The 21,568-nt window shown below is 35.8% G+C and overlaps 2 pseudogenes; both read left to right on the forward strand.

Moving 5' to 3' along the window:
- Positions 1-724: 724 nt before the first annotated feature.
- On the forward strand, positions 725-13,364 carry LOC134391824 (olfactory receptor 5D13-like; annotated as a pseudogene).
- Positions 13,365-14,062: 698 nt separating this feature from the next.
- On the forward strand, positions 14,063-16,252 carry LOC134391825 (olfactory receptor 5D14-like; annotated as a pseudogene).
- Positions 16,253-21,568: the final 5,316 nt, after the last annotated feature.

A 21,568-nucleotide genomic window follows, 5' to 3' on the forward strand; every position in this document is an offset into this window, starting at 1 on the left:
ATGTTAATAATACTGACAAGTGCTGGATTTAAAATACTTAGAACGAGTACTATATATTGTCCACACCACTGGTTCTCACCCTTTAGCATGCATCAAAATCACCTAGAGACCACGTTAAACCACAAATTGTGGGCCTCATCCCAGAGTTTTAGATTTAGACGTTTGAAGCTGGGGCTAGGGAATTTGGAATCCTAAGAAATTTCAAGTGCTGCTGCTGCTGCTGTTTGGGGACTGCACTTTGAGAACCACTCTTCTGTGTCACTCTTCACAGAAACACGTGAAGCCTATTTCATCTCTCTGTGACTTGTTATAATTCTGCTTTCTAGAAATAACTTTTTCTTTTGTTTTGTTTTATGCAACAGGAATCATGATGTTATCTGAAGTAAATGAAAGCAGCACACTCACGTTTTACTCTCTTGGGTTTTTCAGAATACCCAGAATATCAGATTCCACTCTTTCTGGTTTTCTCGTCCATCTACACAGTCACTGTGGTGGGGAATGTGGGCACGATCATCATCATCAAGGTCAACTCAAAACTCCACACAATCATGTACGTTTTCCTGAGTCACTTGTCCTTTGTAGACTTCTGTTATTCCACTGTAGTGACACTGAAACTGTTGGAGAACCTGGTTGTGGAAGACAGAACCATCTCTTTCTCAGGCTGCATCACACAATTTTGTTTCACTTGCAGTTTTGCAGTGACAGAACTTTCATGCTGGCAGCAATGGCCTATGGCCGTTTTGTGGCGGTTTGTAACCCTTTGCTCTATAGCACTACTATGTCTCAGAAGCTTTCTGCTCTTCTGGTGGGTGGGTCCTACACATGGGGTGTAGTGTGTTCCCTGACACTCACGTATTTTCTTCTTAAACTCTCCTATTGTACGTCTAGCATCATGAATAATTTTGTCTGTGACCACTCTGTAATTATTTCTGTCTCCTGCTCAGACCCCTATATCACCCAGATGCTATGTTTTATTTTTGCTGTATTCAATGAGGTGAGCAGCCTGAAGATTATTCTCATGTCATATACATTCATTTTCATCACTGTTCTGAAGAGACCTTCTGCAACTGGGCACCAGAAAACCTTCTCCACCTGCGCGTCCCACCTGACTGCCATCACCGTCTTCCATGGAACCGTCCTTTTCCCCTACTGTGTTCCTAACCCTAAAACTTCATTGCTTGTAGTTAAAGTGGCTTCAGTGTTTTATACAGTGGTGATTCCTATGCTGAACCCATTGATCTATAGCCTTAGGAACAAAGATGTGAAAGACAAATTCAAAAAATTAGTTGTCACCAAATTGCTTTGTCACTCATTATAATTTTAGACTTATCATTTTATTTCTCAGAAAATTATTTACTATACTACAGATTTCATAATTCTTATAGTGCAATTGATGATTCAAATTACTTAAACAACAGCCTATTTTTAATATATATATATTAAAGTATATATATATACTTTGTCAGTCATATTTTGCCAATATTTACTCACAATCCGTGCTTTCATTTTTATTTTCTTAACGGTTTCTTTCATCATTAAGAATCATTTGCTACACATTTTTAACAGAGATGAAGTTAATAATTATCAATTTTTGATGAGCTAGTATTTTTGCATTTAATCTAAAAAATTTTCACCTCAAGATTGGAAAGATGCTCCCTATGTATCATGCTCAAATTTTGTAGAATGTACATTTGTACATTCCATTGTACATTCCAAATGATATATTCCATTTATTTTATTTTATTTTTTTGTGACCGGTAAGGGAATTGCAACCCTTGGTGTGGTGTCGCCTGCACCGCGCTCAGCCAGTGAGCGCACCGGCCATCCCTATATAGGATCCGAACTCGCGGTGGGAGCACCTCTGCACTCCCAGCGCTGCACTCTCCTGAGTGCGCCACAGGGTCAGCCTGCATTTATTTTGACTTAATAGTTGTGTATGACGTGAAATAAATTTAAGGCTCTTTTATCCATATGGATATCCAGTTTTTTCTTCATTATTTGTTAGAAATACATCCTTTTTTCATTAAATTACAATGACATGTTTGTTGAAATTTTGCAGAACAACATTTTATGATCATTTATTTTTGTATATATAAATGCTTAGTGAAATAGCTGCAAACGATGTAAATCACAAATTTAATAAAAAAATTTTGACCATCTGTAGCAATATTGATAATTATTTTAACATGCTTTGCTATGTATACTAGAATGTTATGTGTGTTTTTCCAAAGTAAAACTAATTTCCAGCTCATCAAATATGAGTAGGTTCAGCATAGTCTCTGAAAGTTGTAAGCAGAAAGCCCCTACTCCTGAGACAGCTTTTACAAATGCTTCAGCTTACTGTATGTTTTACAAAGATACTCTCTTTGCTTTTTGGGGGTTACATGGCAGAAGTTGATTTTTATTTTAGCAAAAAAAATTGAATAAAGTATAGTTTTGCTTCTCTCACATGCATGCTCTATTTTATTTCAAAAACTGCTTGAGTAATCAAGGCAGTGGCATATTAGAGTAATAGATTCCAAAACTGAATGTACCTGTATCTGGTCATTTAAATTTCAATCGGCTAAATTTATTCTAATATGAGATGTCACTGCACCCCTTTTAGAATGGCTTAAACGAATATGACTGGTATACCAGGTACTGGTGAGAACATGGAGCAAATGGAACGCACATATATTTGAGATGTCCATAAAAGGGACAATGACTTTGAAACAGTTTAGGAGTATCTTGTGAAGACTTGTGGCAGAGAGTTCCCATACAACCCAACTATTTATTTCCTAGGTATTTACCCATGAAAAATAAAATCAAATATTTTAACTTAGGACAACATTCTTCTTTCTGGCATATGCAATAATATGGGGAAGGGAAAAGAGTAGTGAGAGTAGTGTGTTTGGAAGATTTGTGAACTTTTTTCCCACTCTCTTTAAAAAGTGATTTCCTAGAAAAGTAGGATTTCCTTTTAGAAAGAGCTTTTGCTATAGACATATTAAGGCAAGACAGAGGTGTCTGGAAAAACAGAAACATCTTGCTACTTTAACATTGGGAAATTGATTATACATATATATGCACTTGCATACATACATATAGACATATGCACTTTTATGTATATAATCATATATATATGATAGAGAGAGAGAGAGAGAGAACATGATACAACAGTCATATACCTGGTAGTGTCCGTAGTCTTCATCTGCATTGGGCCTTTGACAACCTTCTCATTATATCTACATTACCAAGCCATTGAGAATTAGAGTAATGAAGTATAATTGTCCTTCCAAGTAATTGTCATATTTTGATTCAAGTTTAGGGATGTAGTTTGTTCATTAAAAAAAATAGTTTTCACATTGCTGTTGATTCTGAGAAAAGACAGACTATACATAAGTCAATGTCTGTTTAGTAAAAAAAATAACTATTCTTGGAATTTAAACAGAAGAAATTTAAAACAGTAATTTATTATGAAAGTTCAGATTAAAAGAGGATAAGAGAGGTCTTCTTTAGCTTAGTAAATGAGCCATTAAAATTCACTGGATGGACATACATTGTTGTGATAAGATATTGCCCATCCCATAATCTATTCCTTTTCCTTGGATGTGGCCCTGCTGAGGTTTTGATTGAGGCTTGACAGGCATGTGCTTCTCTCTCACCTGAAAGGCAGATACAGATTAAGCTCTACCCTTCAGAAGTTTGACTTCAGCTCTTTCTCCTGCTACTCAACACAACTTAAAAGCCAGAGAGACGATCAAGCTTTTGAGGAAGCTCCAAATTCTCTTGTCAGATTTTGCCTCCTGAGTACCATGGAATTTCTGTGAAAAATGTCAATCTACCTTTCTGGTTCAGGTCCACAGCTTGCAGTGCATCACCAGAACTCAACAAATGTCCTGTGGGGGAAGTTGCTGTGAGTTTTGAGTTACTTTTTCTGTTTTCCAGCTTTATTGAAGTAGGATAGACAAAAAAAAATTGTGTATATTTAAGGCCTACAGCCTAATGTTTTGATACATGTGTACATTGCAAATTAATTATCTCAAAAAAAAAAACTGATTAACCTATCCATCACTTCACATAGATACTATTTTTTTTGTAGTGAAAACACTGAGATCTACCATCAGAGAAAATATCAAGAATGAAATATAATATTTTTAATTATAGTCATTATGGTATACATTAGGCTTCCAGTGCTTATTTATGGTTTAATGAAGGTTTATTCCATTTGACCAATATTTCTTTTCCTCCCCCACTGCAGCCAAAAGTAATCATCATTCTACTGTCTCTGTGAGTTTGATTTTTTAAAAATATTCTACATATAACTAATATCAAGCAGTATTTGTCTTTCCATGTCTGGCTTATTTCATTTAGCATAATGTCCTCAGGTTTCATCTACGTGATTTGAAATGGTAGTATCTCCTTCTTTTTGAAGAGTAAACAATATTCCACTTTATACATACATATTTTTTCATTTATTCGTTTATTTATTCATGGACACTTAGGTCATTTCTACCTCTTGACTATTATGAATAATGTTGCAGTAAACATGCAAGTGCAGTCATCTCTTTGACATACTGATTTTAATTCCTTTAGATATAAACTCAGTAGTGGGATTGTTGGATCATATGGTAAGTCTATTTTTAATTTTTTGAAGAACCATCATATTGTTTTCCATAATGATTTTACAAATTTACTTATCCACTAACAGCATACAAGGGTTCTCATTTCTCTATATCCTTGCCAACCCTTATCTTTGACTTCTTAATCACAGCCATACTGAAAGCATGAGGTGATGTCATATTGAGGTTTGATTTGCATTTCTAAGATGATTCATGATGTTGAGCATATTTTCATAAACCTGTTAACCATTTGCATGTCTTATTTGGGAAAATGTCAATTCAGGACTTTTGCCCATTTTTTTAGTTGGGTTAGTGATTTTTTTTTTTTTTTTTTTTTTTTGCTATTGAGTTTCATGGGTTCCTTTGCATTTTGGATAGTTACCCCCTTATCACACATATGGTTTATAAATATTTTCTCCCATTTCATGGGTTGCCTTTTTATCTTGTTAATTGTTTCCTTTGATGTGTGGGAACTTAATTAGCTTGATGTATCCCCACATGTTTATTCTTGCTTTTGTCACCTGTGCTCTTGGTATCAAATTTAAAACATCATTGCCAAGGCCAACGTCTGGGAGCTTATCCCCTATGTTTCCTTCCACAAGTTTGGTAGTTTAGGGTTCTACATTTAATCCATTTTGAATTAATTTTTTTATATGATATAAGAGAAGAGTCATTTTCTTCTCAAGGACACTGTGAATATTCTCTAGGATAGATCATATGTTAGGCCACAAAACAAGACGTAACAAATTTAAGAAGATTGAAATCATATCAAGTGTCTTTTCTGATCACAATGTTATTAAACTAGAAATCAATAATAGGAGGAAAAGTGGAAACATCATATAAATGTGTAAATTAAAACACTTTTGGACAACCAATGGATCAAAGAGGAAATCAAAAGATAAATTAAAAAATATCTTGACATAAATGAAAATGGATACACGACATACCAAAATGTACATGTTTCCCTAAGAGGGAAGTTTATAGTGATAAATGCTTATATTAACAAAAAAAGGAGAAAGATTACAAATGGTCCAAGTTTACACCTCAAGGAAGTTCTCTATCTTCTTTGGAATTCTGGTTATATATTACTAGTCATTTCCAGGTATTTCTGTAAAGTATTATTTTAGTAATTTACCTTTCTATCGAATTGATGAATAATAATTATACATATTTATGGGGTACGGTGCGATATTTTGATATACATTTGTATTCTGGAATGATGAAATCATGCTGATTAACAAATCCATCACATCAATTATCATTTTTTCTGGTGAAAACATTTCAAATCTATCATTTTCATATTTTTTAATTACATAATACATTATTAGTAACAATGGTTACTGTACTGTGCAATAAATCACCACAACTTATTTCTCCTGAAACTTTGGACCTGAAACTTTGTACCTTTTGACTAGCATCTCCCCTTTTTTCATCTCCTTTATCTCGTAGTCTTTGGTAACCAAGTCTCTACTCTCTATCCTATGAGTTAGGCTTTCTTAGATTCCACATGCAAGTGAGATCAGGTGGTAGTTAAGGGAACCCTGGTGCACTGCTGGAGATCATGTAAAATAGTACAGCCAGTATGAAAAGAAAATGAAGGTTTCTCATCAAAATGAAAATAGAATTAGTATGTCATTCAGCAGTTCTACATCTGGATATATATCCATAGGAAAGAAACTACAATTTGTATATTGAGGAGATATCTGCACTCCCATGTTCATTTCAGCATTATTTGCAATAGCCAAGATATGGAAACAACCTAACTGCCTATGGGAAGATGAATGGATAAAGAAAGCGTGATATATATATATATATATCACAGACACACACATAAACATAAACACACATATGAACAACGGAATACTAACAGCCTTTAAAGGGAAGGAAATTATATCATTATGTCATTTGCAACAACATAGACCGACATGGACGATGTCACTATTTACCTTTTTAAAAAGTTGCTGGAGGAGAAATGTTGGTCTGTAGCAATCTTCTGTGCACTACCAGAGGAAGAAGACTGCAACTGACTCTTCAGTAAAAGAATGAGTTACAAGAAAATCACTGCTAAATTGGTGAAGAAAACAACTACAGAATTATACTTAAAATATTTTTCAAAACTAAGCATGGAACAAACATTTTCAGAGCAACATGGCTAAAATAATATGTCTTCCAGGGATTTAGAGTAAAATAAATCATAAGAGGAGCTGTTCTACCTGAGGGAAACCAGACAGAACTTGGCGATGACTGTCAACAATGGCAAATTCAACCAAGCAGCAGCTCTCAAACAGATGAATACAGCTTAAGGCCTGGAGTGTGACCCACAGATATGGCAAATCTATTATTTTCCGTTCTGATTTCAAAAGAAAATAAAAAACAATTCACATCCCCATGGGATAGATAAAAATCTTTTTTTATAATGTTTTCTGTGGCTCTGTGTATTTTCCTACTGTCTGTCACAGTATAGTTTAAAGAGATCTAGGCCGCTTGAACACCGCACCTCTCCATTACATTGACAGCATCACACTCATCATACAAGGTAAACACAAGGCGGCTACTAGGCTGGAGCCTTTAGTAAGACACAGAGGGCAGAAGAGATTTAGGAAAGTTCTACTTCAATGACATGTTTAAGAGTAAAATAATCAGAGGTATTTCAGAGTATCCTTTCCAAATAAAAGAAAAACTTGTGATTTTTCTAAATCCTATGAAAATAAAGTAGCGCAATTCTTGGAAAATCTCTTTTAAGATTTTAAAGGGAACACATCCCATGCCTAATAATACTGCTCTAGTACTTATACCAGGTTGATACACAAACCTGAAGGTGATGATTACTACTTTCTAAGGCATATGCCTTTGAGTGTTCCCCTCCCATGGTGTGTGGGGAGGCTTGTGACTTGCTTCTGAACAGTACAGTATGGAAAAGGCAATGGGAGCCTTCCCTAGAATAGGTTATGTAACATAGCAGGTGAAGAATTTTACACATGTAATTCAGAAATAAAATTATTTAATCTCGACTTGATTAAATGGAAATTTATCCTAAGATGAACTTGGTGTAATCACAGAAAGCCCTTAAGGGAGGGTGTAGGCCTTCCTGAAGTTAGAAACACTATCTCCATTTCTGGATTTGAGGGAGTAAGCTGCCATGTGAGAGGGACTAAGGAGAGGGCCATGTAGTAAGAAATGCAGCTGGCTTCTAGGATCTGAGAGTAGCTGCTGTCCAATGACCAGCAAGAAAGGGAAACCTTAGTCCAACATCTCTGAGGAGGTGAACTCTGCCAGATCACTTAAGGAATCTGGAAGGAAATCATTCCCAAGTCCAAACTCTGATGAAACTGCCGTTCTAGCTGGCACATCAATTGCAGCCATCTAGGACCCTGAAGAATACTAAGGGTTCTTAATTAGTATATTACTGTGTTATACTAATAATGCCAGTTCTGTTGTGCCATGATTTCTGCCCTACAGTAACTACGATATGTGTATCAGTTTAAGCTACTGAGCTGGTAGTAACTTCTCTCTCAGGTTGATAAATGAATACATCAGGTGACGTAGAAGGCTGCCAGCTTTGAGTGGCTCTAGTACAAACAATAGCCCCAGCTGCTCCAGGTTGCAAAGATGTCAGTGGTTAATAAAGATGCAATGTGGAGCTTATGGCAATTCCGTGGGAGAATTACAATGCAGATCACAGGGATTCTGGAGCAAAGCCATGCCATGTACAATAACAATTCTATGATCTGTGATAAACAACATCTGTTTTATTGGTGGTCCCTGGTAGAGAGTCTGACAATAGTTCTCAGCAGTCCAGCGAAAAAATAAGTGAATCTAACCATGTAGTGGAACCAATGGATTAGTGGACAGCCAGAGTTTTAGGAGTTAAAGATGCTTCCAAAACACATGTGCTATTTTTAAGAGTTGTGGACACAAAGTTATTTTATAATTTAATTGTATTAATATAAGCTTGCAAGAGTAGTGTGTGCATATTTGGAAGGAAACAAAAATTAGTTTCAATGAAGTGAATCTATAGTTCCAAGGACAATGATGATTTTTGTTTTTATTGAAGCATAATTTTTGTTTCATTGAAACACAAATATATATATAGATATGTGTCTGTGTGTGTGTGCATATATATATGGTACACAGTTGACAATCAGTACTTGTGGGTACATTACCCAATTTCACCCTAACCCCCTTTCCCACATATAGTCACTATAGTTCTGTTTTCTCCTTCTTAAAGTTCAAAATATTGTAAATATTTCTTCTTTCTCTTTCCTTCCTTCCTTTCTTCATTCCTACCTTTCTTTCATTTTTCTTTCTCTCTTTCCTTCTCTCTTTCTGAAGACAATGATAATTTAATGTAAAATAAGAACCCAGAAGGAACTTCTTTTGTTTACACACACCAAGAAATACACACAATATATAGAAAAAGAAAAATAGTACAGCAAGTGTTAACAGCATTCATCTCTTAATCATTGCATTCTCACTGATTTGTGTTTTCCTTCCTTTGGGTTTTATTGTAGTCACTCTGTTTTCCTAAGTCAGTTTGTATATTTTCTGTATAAATGATTTCTGAAGTAAATTAATGAAGTAGATTTAAGAAGGCATTGTCTCCAGTGATTTAGAAGAAATTCCTTTCTTGCAAAATACCAGGTAGAAAGGCATTTTATCTAATTAATGAGTTTGTGTTCTAAAAATAATTAATGTGTGTCTAGGGTCTAAATCCCCAAGGTCATGAAGGTATACAAAGCCATGCATTTTGTCTCGTGGATACAGAATCAGATTCCAAAACTCTCACTCTCTCTTCTCTCTCTCTCTCTCTCTCTCTATCTCTCTCTCTCACTCTCTGTATCTCTCATTCTTTCTTTGATTTCCTTTAGTTTTTCTGGGTATTAAGAAAAAAATATATTGTTGGAACAGTAATTGGAAGTTATTGTGGACTCCTACTATAGTTACCGAATTCTTATTATTTTAAATGGTTTGAATTCTTAGTGAGAACTTCGCTGAGGACTGTTAGTAAATAAGAACAAGATTTTCAGGTGAGTTTGGTTACAGATTGGTGATGTGCTTTGTATCATATTTTACTCATATGACTGACATGGAATGCCTGCAACCTTTGAAGCAGGGAACTCTCCATTAATCTAAATGCCTTATCTCATGAGTCCATCTTCAAGAGCTCAACAACTTGATCTCTGATCTCTAACTCCTTCGCTGGGGCATCAATCCCAATTTTTGCTTTCAGGATATCCACAATATGCCTAGCATAGTACATTTCAAATAATTATATAATCAGGTAATATATACTATAAAATTTGGGAATGTCCTCAAACATCTCAAAATCTTGTGGAAAGAAAAGAATACCATGCATAAAGTCACAGCGAACGCAGTATGGCATGACATTGATTTCCTAATAACTCATGTGGGTACACCAAGAATGTAAGAGATATTGCCAGAGTAAAAAGAAAACATTTCTTTGTGATATTAGCTTTCATCTAATGCTTTATATGCTTCAAATACTGCATGAGTAGGCTAGAAAAAAAGGATATTCATGAGGATAAAATAATAGTAAAATCAAATAAGCTGAGGAAATAATGAGCATGTATTTATCATTATAAACTGAGAATATTGGCATGATTTAAAAAAATGAATACTGGGGAATAGATAGTTAAATAGGCTTTAGGTAAAATCGAACAAAGAAATTCATGATTGATGAGCTAGGCAGCACAGAGCAAGTAAAGCTGTTGGAGACACAGACTGTCATGAAAACCACAAGAATGGAGGGGTGAGGAAATCGATGATCCCACAGAGCAGGGCAGGAGCCTCCACTGCCACAATCCACCAGAGTAATGATTGCAGTTTGGTGAATCTTCCATGGGCTCAAACCTGAGATGAGAAACAGAAGAAAAGAAAGAGTCAGGTACTGAAGAGAAGGCAAATAGGGAAACAAAGCAAATTTGCTGAAGAATAGTTATTAGTAAATTCAGACTAGAGGGGGCAAAAAATATCCAGGAAAGAGAGCTGAGCTAAACTTCGGTTTACAATACTGTACCCACAGGTCTATGGCTTCCAGCTTTGGCCCTTGATCTGTTTCTTAGATGTTTTATAAAGATATAAAAGATGAAAAATAATACCAATTAGCCATAGAATTAAAATTAAAAAGAGTGTGAGGGGGGAGCTTCCATTTCCATTTCTTGGCCTCCACAATTGTCAGACTATGAGCTGAGAACATTAACGTTATTTCCTAACTAAATACTTACATACCATACCTATGAAATGTGTATTATCCTGTCTTTATTGTTCCCTTTTCCTGATGAAGTTGAGGCTCAGAAAATTTGAGTAATTCATGAAAGATCATGCAGCTAATGTCAAAGCCTGGAAATGCACTTAAATATGTATTTCCGAAGGTGATACTTCTTTTATTATGCAGGCCAGTCATGAGCTGTTTGCAGCTCTCCCATCTATTCCTCTTTTCTCATGAATGAAATTGATTGTTTTTAGTGATGGCAGTAGCATTTAGCCATGAAAGATACTGAAGTTTTTTTCTACCTTCAGATGGTTAGACAAAACTAAAATGATGTCTTTGCTAATGGGATTCATACTAACATTCTTTTATTAACCTGAACATTTCAGAGATGTACATGTTCTTGGCTCAACTTATTTTTAAAAATCATTATTAAATGATTAAAGAGACTTTTGTGGTTATGAAACACTTGTGCATACAAGATATTTATTCTTTCTCAAAATAACACTTATAAATATAGCAAAGTTTGTGTGTTTCAAAACAAGACAAGCACACATGTAGCTTTAATCAAAACCCTTCTGCAATACCTAGAGTGGCAATGTTCCTGTCACATGAAAAGTTGAGGGTGATTAGGGAACCCTTGGTGGTTATTACCATGTTCTCCAGCTTGATCTAAAGAATGTGAAAGTCTTGGGCAAAATATATTTTATGTTATTCTCAAAGTCAGGGGTTCTATGTTTATTTAATAATATAATACAGGTAGCAAAGTTGATAGATTAAAAAATAGTATTGGAAAGTTAAAAGATAATGAACAAGCCATCTAGATGAGTATGCTAAGAACATCAGAGACACTAAATGAGAAAGGAATGAAGTGGGAAGAAAACAAAGGAGTGAAGGGAACCTGTCAAAAATGCAACTTCATCACTGCACCAGGTTGCTATGCTGTTGTAGAACAGGAACGCAATTATCTCAGCATAGGTTGAAACCATCAGAAAGCCTGAAGATATACAAAAATGTATTTCCTTCAACATCGTAATACACGAGTATTTTACAACTCAGAAATTCCTGGGTTGACTAATAAAAGCAGCTTTTTCTAGGATCCTCAGACTGAACATTGTAATTATGGTGGGATCATCCCCTCAAAAGTTTTGCCTCTCCTGATCCTTTCTTTATAATGTTTAGTGTTAAATTTATATTCATTGTTATAGTAGTGTTACTAGAAAGCACAAACATCCAGAATGATAGTGTAGAAAACACATTTTCAATAACACTATGGAAGAGTTTTCTCTCTGTCTTAAAGACAACTACATCATTCAACTTCAGCCTCTCAAGGATCAACCTCAAAACCAGGTCAACACTAAGAAGCTATCTAAGCTCAGACAGGTTCCTTAACAGATGCGTCCATTTCCTCACGTAAAAATATGGGGCTACTTGTTTACAATGTATTGTGTTATTTGGAGATTTAACTGAATATGTTTAATATTTTAGCACATTGCCCAATACAGGGTAAATGTTGCATAAATGTACTTGATCATCATCATTACTATTTTTATTTTCATTTCTTCAGATTCTCTCCAACAACAATCATGTTGCTAGCTGAAGGAAATCAAAGTCCTGGAGCCACATTCACTCTCTTGGGCTTCTCAGAATATGCAGACTTCCAGGTGCCCCTGTTCCTGGTATTCCTTACCATCTAGCTACATAGTCACTGTGCTGGGGAACTTGGGCCTGATCATTATCATCAGGATCCATCCCAAACTCCACACCCCCATGTATTTTTTTTCTCACCCACTTGTCCTTTGATGACTTCTGTTACTCAACTACAGTTACTCCCAAACTGCTGTAGAACTTGGCTGGGGAAGAAGAACCATCTCCTTTATGAGATGCATCATGCAATTCTTCTTGGCTTGTATATTTGCAGTGGCAGAAACATTCGTGTTGGCAGTGATGGACTATGACAGATTGTGGCCATTTGTAATCCTTTGCTCTACACAGTTGTCTTGTCCCCAAAGCTCTGTGTGTCATTAGTGGCCAGGCCCTATGCATGGGGTATAGTCTTCTCCCTGACAGCAACCTATTTCCTGTTGACATTATCATTCTGCGGGTCTAACATCATGAATAATTTTGTCTGTGAGCACTCAGTTATTGTCTCTGTCCTGTGCTCAGACTCCTACATCAGCCAAGTGCTTTGTTTTGTCCTTGCCATATTCAGTGAGGTGAGCAGCCTGGTAACTGTCCTCACTACTTATATTTTCATCTTTGTCACTATCATGAAAATGCCTTCTGCTGGTGGGCACTATAAAGCTTTCTCTACCTGTGCTTCTGACCTGAGCACCATCACCATTTTCCATGGGACCATCCTGTTCCTCTATTGTGTCCCCCACTGCAAAAACTCATGGCTCATAGTCAAAGTAGGTTCTGTGTTTTATACAGTGGTCATTCCCATGCTCAACTCTTTAACCTACAGCCTCAGGAACAAAGATGTGAAAGACACAGTCAGGAAGTTAATGAATCACCCAGCACAATTTTGTTGAAGATTTATATTCCCAAAAGGAATCTGATTTATTAAATTGAGGATAATTCAATGCTTTGACTAGGGATGATGATTCAAATGATTTAGTCAGTTCACCAGTCAGATTTTTAAATCTCTTGGAATAGATCAGTTTTTTGTTCACCTCAGCATTTAACAGAATACCTGAGAACCGTATGTGAAGTAACACAAGTGTCCTGTATTGAACAGTGTCCCGTACAATATTTATGTCCACCTAAAACATCAAAAGTGACCTTATTTGGAAATAGGATCTTTGCAATTGTAAATAAGGTAAGGATCGAGATGAGATCATAGTGAATTAGAGAGGGCCCTAAATCCAATGAGAGTGTCCTTATGAGACAGTAAAGGACAACACAGAGACACACAGGGTAGAGGCCAAATGAAAATGGAAGCAGACTGGAGTTTTGCTGCCACAAGCCAGGGGCAAGGAAGGATCCTCCCCCAGTGCCGTCAGAGGTAGCGCAGTCCTGCCAGCACCTTGACTTCAGACTTCTGTTCTTGAGAACTGTGAGAAAATACATATGTCTTGTTTTATGCCTCCAGTTTGTCATAATTTGTTGTGACATCCCTGGAAATTTTATGCAACCGGTGAATATTAGATCATAAAACCTACAAATCTTGATATATATTGGCATGGTAAATAATTTTAAAATACTCCTTAATTTCATTTTAGCAATGAGAATGTCAGGGTTACGGAGGAAACCTGAAAAGCCACAGCTGAGTAGGAGTACGGAGTAGAGTGTGGTAGAATTAGTAACACGAGGCTAGGGGCACTATCCCCAAGGATCTGCCAAGTTCTTTATTCCTTTCTCCTCTACTGTAAATATATGTAGAAAGTGATATTAAATATGTTATCTATAAAAATCAAGTAAAAATGTTGATATTTTGTGATTTTCCTGAAAGATTACCAAGGGGAAATAAATGAAAAATTCAGTTATCAATCTCATGGATCTCACAATCTGATTTCTCAAATTTGTTTCTGCAAATATTATTTACTAACACAGTGGGTATCATGATAAATCTTAGAAATAGTTTGAGTAATCCTGGTTTTGCTTTTTAATGTTAATCTCTAGTTAATTACACATTTACCTGCAATGAATAGTTTTGTTTGCCAGTCTAATATAGAATGGTTGTGACTGCTCTGATAGAAATACAAATGTCCTCCAAACTTATTATTCATGAGTTTGGTTTAAACTAGTGCCTGACTGAGTTAGAAAAAAAAAAAAAAGTAAAATGTTATCTCTGTTTCTCTGTTGCTAATAGTGGTTCGTGTCACACAGATTCCCCAGGACACGCAATGTATAGACACCTGAGATTATTGCACTACATGAATTAATTAAATATTAATTGTTCCTCCAGAGTAAAGGTATTGAACTAAAAAAAAAAAAAAAAAGTCTAACTTTATGTCATGTTATGAATGTATACCACTAAATCTTGTCTTAATATCTGTGAGTTGATAGACAATTATAAAACATGAAATAAACCAATATTTTCCATGTTACCTTGCCTTAGTTGTAAACCAGGAATCACACATAACTTTACCATAATTCTGGGCAATTGCTCTATCAAGCATTTTCCAAAAAATGCAAAACATAGTTTATTCAACTTGGCAAATAAAACAAACAATTTCTGTTTTAATTCTACCTCGGAAGATCGTGTGCTTGTGTGTGTGTGTATGTGTGTGTGTGTCTTAGTGAGTGTGCTGTTGTCTTATTGAAGGATACAAAATATATACCCACCCTGTTCCAACACACTTATGACAAATTAAGCATTGTCAATCATTACCTTTTGGAATGAATTAGTTTATGACATACTTTGTGAAACATTGGCTTGAATACATACGGAGAAAGGATGAACTCTCTATGATTTGGGGTTTGTGAATAGGAGAGACAAAAAGGTGATAAAGGATGAAATAGAAAAAGTCAGGAACAAAAAAGCTTGAGTATATTTATTTTTAGTTCAGCAGAATATCTTACTAAATCACCAGAATTTCCATCAAATCAAAGGGAATCAAAGTTGGTGTTTTTCATCCTTTAACATATGTGAAAATCATCTGGGGGTCTTGTAAAATTAGATTTTGGTGTGGTGGAACTATAGTGGGGCCCAGGAGTCTGCATTTCTATCAGACATCGAAATGAGGCCGCTATTACTGTCCCTTCAAACACACTCCCAAGCTGCTTGAGAACCTGGTCATAGCGGATCAGAGCATCTTCTACTTGAGCTGCATGTTGCAGTATTTCCTCCCCGGCACAGCTGTAGTGACCGAGTCCTTCCTGCTGGCAGTGATGGCCTATGATCGCTTTGTGGCCATCTGTATTCCTCTGCTTTACACAGTGGCCATTCCACAGAGGCTCTGTGACCTGGTAGTGGCTGGGTCATATCTTTGGGGTATAAGCAGCACCTTGGTACTCCTTTGCTATGTTCTCCATCCAAACTTTTCTGGACACAATGTGATCAACCACTTTTTCTGTGAGTACACCGCTCTCATTGCTGTGTCGAGCTCTGATGTTCACATCCCCCACCTGTTCCTTTTTGCCTTTGCCACCTTCAATGAGGTGAGTACACTGCTGGTCATCCTCAGGTCCTACATTTTCATTCTTGTGACTGTACTAAAAATCCGTTCTGCCAGTGGGCGTCACAAAGCCTTCTCCACCTGTGCCTCCCACCTGACCGTCATCACCATCTTCCACGGGACCCTCCTTTCCCTTTACTGCATGCCCAATTCCAAAAACTCTCGACAAACGGTCAGTGGCCTCCATATTTTACACAGTCATCAATCCCATGCTGAACTCTCTGATCTACAGTCTAAGGAATAAAGATGTGAAGGATGCCTTTTGTATATTAATGCACAGAAGAATTCCATTTCACTGATCCAATCTCCAAAGATGTTTCAGTCTTAATGAACAACTGGAACAGAGTCTAAAATGTTTCTAAAACTTACAGATGTATTTGTATGAGGTTTTCATAGGTGATTGTGTTGCATGAAATTTAAATCTCAAGGAAGACAATTCTGAGATGAATTACACAGGATTTGCATCCATTAAATATTATTTTTTCAAATTTTCTAACACAAACACAAAAATATTACAAAGCACAATAGATTACTCAATGTGGAGAATAAAGTGACTGAGAGAATGTTGTTATTTCTCCATTGAACAGACTTTTCTGATCTAATGTGTACACAAATGAGTACCTTGCCTTTAAAGTTGTTTTTGTTGTGTGTCACTGAAGCACTGTGTCTTTGTTGGCAGATACAGGTGGATATGCTATGCAATGAAAGGGCTGTAATTATTTTCTGACATCTGCATCTCTTAGATTTTGTGATTTCTATAAGTAGAAAGCCTTGCACTTGAAACAGCTCATGTCGAGAATTAATTAAGACAAGTATAATTATATCTGCTACACATATGGTGACAGAGATGTTAGGAGAGATAGCCTGGAAATTACTGATTTAAGACAGACTTAACTATTTTCATTCCAAATCTAGTGCATTTTCTCCACAATGCTGCTGCAGAAATAAGTATGAGAGGTCATAAAGATCAATTTTGTCCTTCAGAAAGGACAGTCCCTGGAGTCATTTCAATATTCCTAGATTGTGCTTTTATATTATTACTCAACACTTGGATTCCCAGTATTATCAGGTCTCTACCCTTCTCCAAGTTGTAATCCAATCTAATTCATACAGAATGTATTTGGATACTGTGGAAAAATATTTCAAAACTTCTTTGTTAATGTTTATGTAAATGACTAAACAAACACAAATATCTGGTAACAAACACCCCATAAATTAAAGAAAAATTTGAATAAGAATCTAACCATACAGAATTTAAAAATAAAAAATATTAAGTTTCTGTTATTAAAATCTGTCATATCCAATCCTAAAGTTAGCAGACGGAAAGAAATCATTAAGATCAGAGCAGAACTGAATGAAATTGAAAACCAAAAAACAATTCAAAAGATCAACGAATCAAAAAGTTGGTTTTTTGAAAAGATAAATAAAATTGACAAACCATTAGCATGGCTAACAAAAAAAAGAAGAGAGAAGACTCAAATAACAAAAATTAGAAATGAAAAAGGCGATATTACAACTGATTCATCTGAAATACAAGGAATCATACGAGACTACTATAAACAACTATACGCCAACAAATTTGAAAATCTGGAGGAAATGGATAAATTTCTGGACACACACAAGCTCCCAAAACTGAACCGTGAAGACATAGAAAATTTGAACAGACCAATAACAATAAAGGAGATTGAAGCTGTTATCAGAAGGCTCCCAACAAAGAAAAGCCCAGGACCAGATGGATTCACAGCAGAATTTTACCAAACATTCAAAGAGGAATTGACACCGATTCTTTACAAACTATTCCAAAAGATTGAAACGGACGCAAATCTCCCAAACTCATTCTATGAAGCAAACATCATCCTGATACCAAAACCAGGTAAAGATATAACCAAAAAAGAAAACTACAGGCCGATATCCTTGATGAATATAGATGCAAAAATCCTCACTAAAATACTAGCAAACAGAATACAGCAACACATACGAAAAATTATTCATCACGATCAAGTGGGATTCATCCCAGGGATGCAAGGTTGGTTCAACATACGCAAATCAATAAATGTGATACACCATATTAATAAACTCAAACACAAGGACCATATGATCATCTCTATAGATGCTGAAAAAGCATTTGATAAAGTTCAGCACTCATTCATCACAAAGACCCTCTATAAGTTAGGTATAGAGGGAAAGTATCTCAACATAATTAAAGCCATATATGACAAACCCACTGCCAATATCATCCTGAATGGGGAAAAGCTGAAAGCTTTTCCTTTAAGAACAGGCACTACACAAGGATGCCCACTCTCACCACTCCTATTCAACATAGTGTTGGAAGTACTAGCCAGAGCAATCAGAGAAGAGAAGGAAATAAAGGGCATCCAGATTGGAAAAGATGAAGTCAAACTGTCCCTGTTTGCAGATGACATGATCCTATATATCGAACAGCCTAAAACCTCTACAAAAAAACTGTTGGAATTGATAAATGATTTCAGCACAGTAGCAGGATACAAAATCAACACACAAAAATCAGTAGCATTTCTTTTCTCCAATAGTGAACATGCAGAAGGAGAAATCAAGAAAGCTTGCCCATTTACAATAGCCACCAAAAAAATAAAATACTTAGGAATTGAGTTAACCAAGGAGGTGAAAAATCTCTATAATGAGAACTACAAACCACTGCTGAGAGAAATTAGAGAGGATCCAAGAAGATGGAAAGATATTCCATGCTCTTGGATTGGAAGAATCAACATAGTGAAAATGTCCATACTACCCAAAGTGATATACAAATTCAATGCAATCCCCATCAAAATTCCAAAGACATTTTTCTCAGAAATGGAAAAAACTATTCAGACATTTATATGGAACAATAAAAGACCACGAATAGCCAAAGCAATGCTCAGCAAAAACAATAAAGCTGGAGGCATAACACTACCTGACTTTAAGCTATACTACAAAGCTATAATAACCAAAACAGTATGGTACTGGCATAAAAACAGACACACTGACCAATGGAATAGAATAGAGAATCTAGAAATCAACCCACACACTTACTGCCATCTGATCTTTGACAAAGGCACCAAGCCTATTCACTGGGGAAGGGACTGCCTCTTCAGCAAGTGGTGCTGGGATAACTGGATATCGATATGCAGGAGAATGAAACTAGATCCATACCTCTCACTGTATACTAAAATCAACTCAAAATGGATTAAGGATTTAAATATACACCCTGAGACAATAAAACTTCTTAAAGAAAACATAGGAGAAACACTTCAGGAAATAGGACTGGGCACAGACTTCATGAATACGACCCCAAAAGCACGGGCAACCAAAGGAAAAATAAACAAATGGGATTATATCAAACTAAAAAGCTTCTGCACAGCAAAAGAAACAATTAAAAGAGTTAAAAGACAACCAACAGAGTGGGAGAAAATATTTGCAAAATATACATCTGACAAAGGATTAATATCCAGAATATATAAGGAACTCAAACAACTTTACAAGAAGAAAACAAGCAACCCAATTAAAAAATGGGCAAAAGAGCTAAGTAGGCATTTCTCTAAGGAAGATATACAAATGGCCAACAGACATATGAAAAAATGCTCAACATCACTCAGCATCCGGGAAATGCAAATCAAAACCACATTGAGATACCATCTAACCCCAGTTAGGATGGCTAAAATCCAAAAGACTCTGAACAATAAATGCTGGCGAGGCTGCGGAGAAAAAGGAACTCTCATACATTGTTGGTGGGACTGCAAAATGGTGCAGCCTCTATGGAAAATGGTATGGAGGTTCCTTAAACAATTGCAAATAGATCTACCATACGACCCAGCTATCCCACTGCTGGGAATATACCCAGAGGAATGGAAATCATCAAGTCGAAGGTATACCTGTTCCCCAATGTTCATCGCAGCACTCTTTACAATAGCCAAGAGTTGGAACCAGCCCAAATGCCCATCATCAGATGAGTGGATACGGAAAATGTGGTACATCTACACAATGGAATACTACTCAGCTATAAAAACGAATGAAATACTGCCATTTGCAACAACATGGATGGACCTTGAGAGAATTATATTAAGTGAAACAAGTCAGGCACAGAAAGAGAAATTCCACATGTTCTCACTTATTGGAGGGAGCTAAAACTTAATATATAAATTCACACACACACATACACACACACACACACAAACCGGGGGGGGGGGGAAGAAGATATAACAACCACAATTATTTGAAGTTGATACAACAAGCAAACAGAAAGGACATTGTTGGGGGGGAGGGGGGGAGGGAGAAGGGAGGGAGGTTTTGGTGATGGGGAGCAATAATCAGCTACAATGTATATCGACAAAATAAAATTTAAAAAAAAAATGTGTCATATAGCGACAAACAGACAACCACATGTGAAAAAAGTAAAATATATATATATATTTGTTTTTTCATACAGCAAAACAGTGTTCTAAAAGCAGGTTTAAATTAAGGTTACATGACTATAAAACAACTATATTAGTTTAATGTAATCCAGAAATAAACAAATGAATAATAAGAGAGATAGAGAGAAAGAAATAAACAACAATCACAGAGGTACATTGAACTTCTAGAAAACTAGAGGTGGAAAAGGGGAGGGGAGAGAGAGGCAGGGGGGTTAATGAAGAACTGATCAACAGACACAAAGAATGATTGTGCGTTGTAATGATGGATAAGTTAACTATGCTGATTTAACCACCACACATTTTGCACAATTATTGAAAATCAATGTTATACCCCACATGTATGTATAATAAAAAGTAATTAAACAAAACTTTTTGCAAAAACTACAGATAAGAATTTAAAATGACAAATGAAATACTGAGGAATAGTTCTGGCTTTTGTCACATATAGTAGAGGTGAAAATGACAGTACTATAGAAAAATATGCATGAGATATAATTACATACGCTAGTAAATGGAATACCAGTAGCCTGAAACATCTGAAGAGTTATTCAGCCTGACCTCGAATAGCAGAAACAGTAATTAAAACTGCTTTGAAATATCATTTCTCATCCTTTGAGAGATCTATAAGTTTATTACACATCTACAAGTTTATTACACATCCTATAAGGGAAGCTGTGGGGAAACAGCATTTCTATACATTTTGAGCAGGAATATAACAAGTTATAATACCTACCATAGGAGATTAGGAGTACTAGTGACATTACATATCCTACGTATCCTCATTCAAAGGATTCACAGTTCTAGGAATCTATCTCAAAGGTAGAGTAGCAAAAATATGAAAAAACAACAGAAGCATAAGAATCACTTATAATAACAACAGAGTGTTTAAAGTGTAATATGAAGGTGATTGAATAAACTATGGGTCCAAACATGGAAGTATACAACTGCAAAAATAGAAACAGGAAGGAATTTATATATTGCTATAGATTGTCTCCCAGAATATTTTTAAGTGAATAAAGACAAGACTTAGAAAACATTTTTATGGTATGATAAAATTCATGAAAGAAGAGACAAAAGTAAACCAAAAACTAATAAAGGTAAGAAGAAATGAAATAGAACTTAAAATTAATAATAATGAAATAATTATGGATATGTGATTAAATCAAGGTTGTCAGCATATGAAAAAAG

This window comes from Cynocephalus volans, chromosome 12 (assembly GCF_027409185.1).
Source record: "Cynocephalus volans isolate mCynVol1 chromosome 12, mCynVol1.pri, whole genome shotgun sequence".
In the NCBI taxonomy this organism is placed as follows: domain Eukaryota; kingdom Metazoa; phylum Chordata; class Mammalia; order Dermoptera; family Cynocephalidae; genus Cynocephalus; species Cynocephalus volans.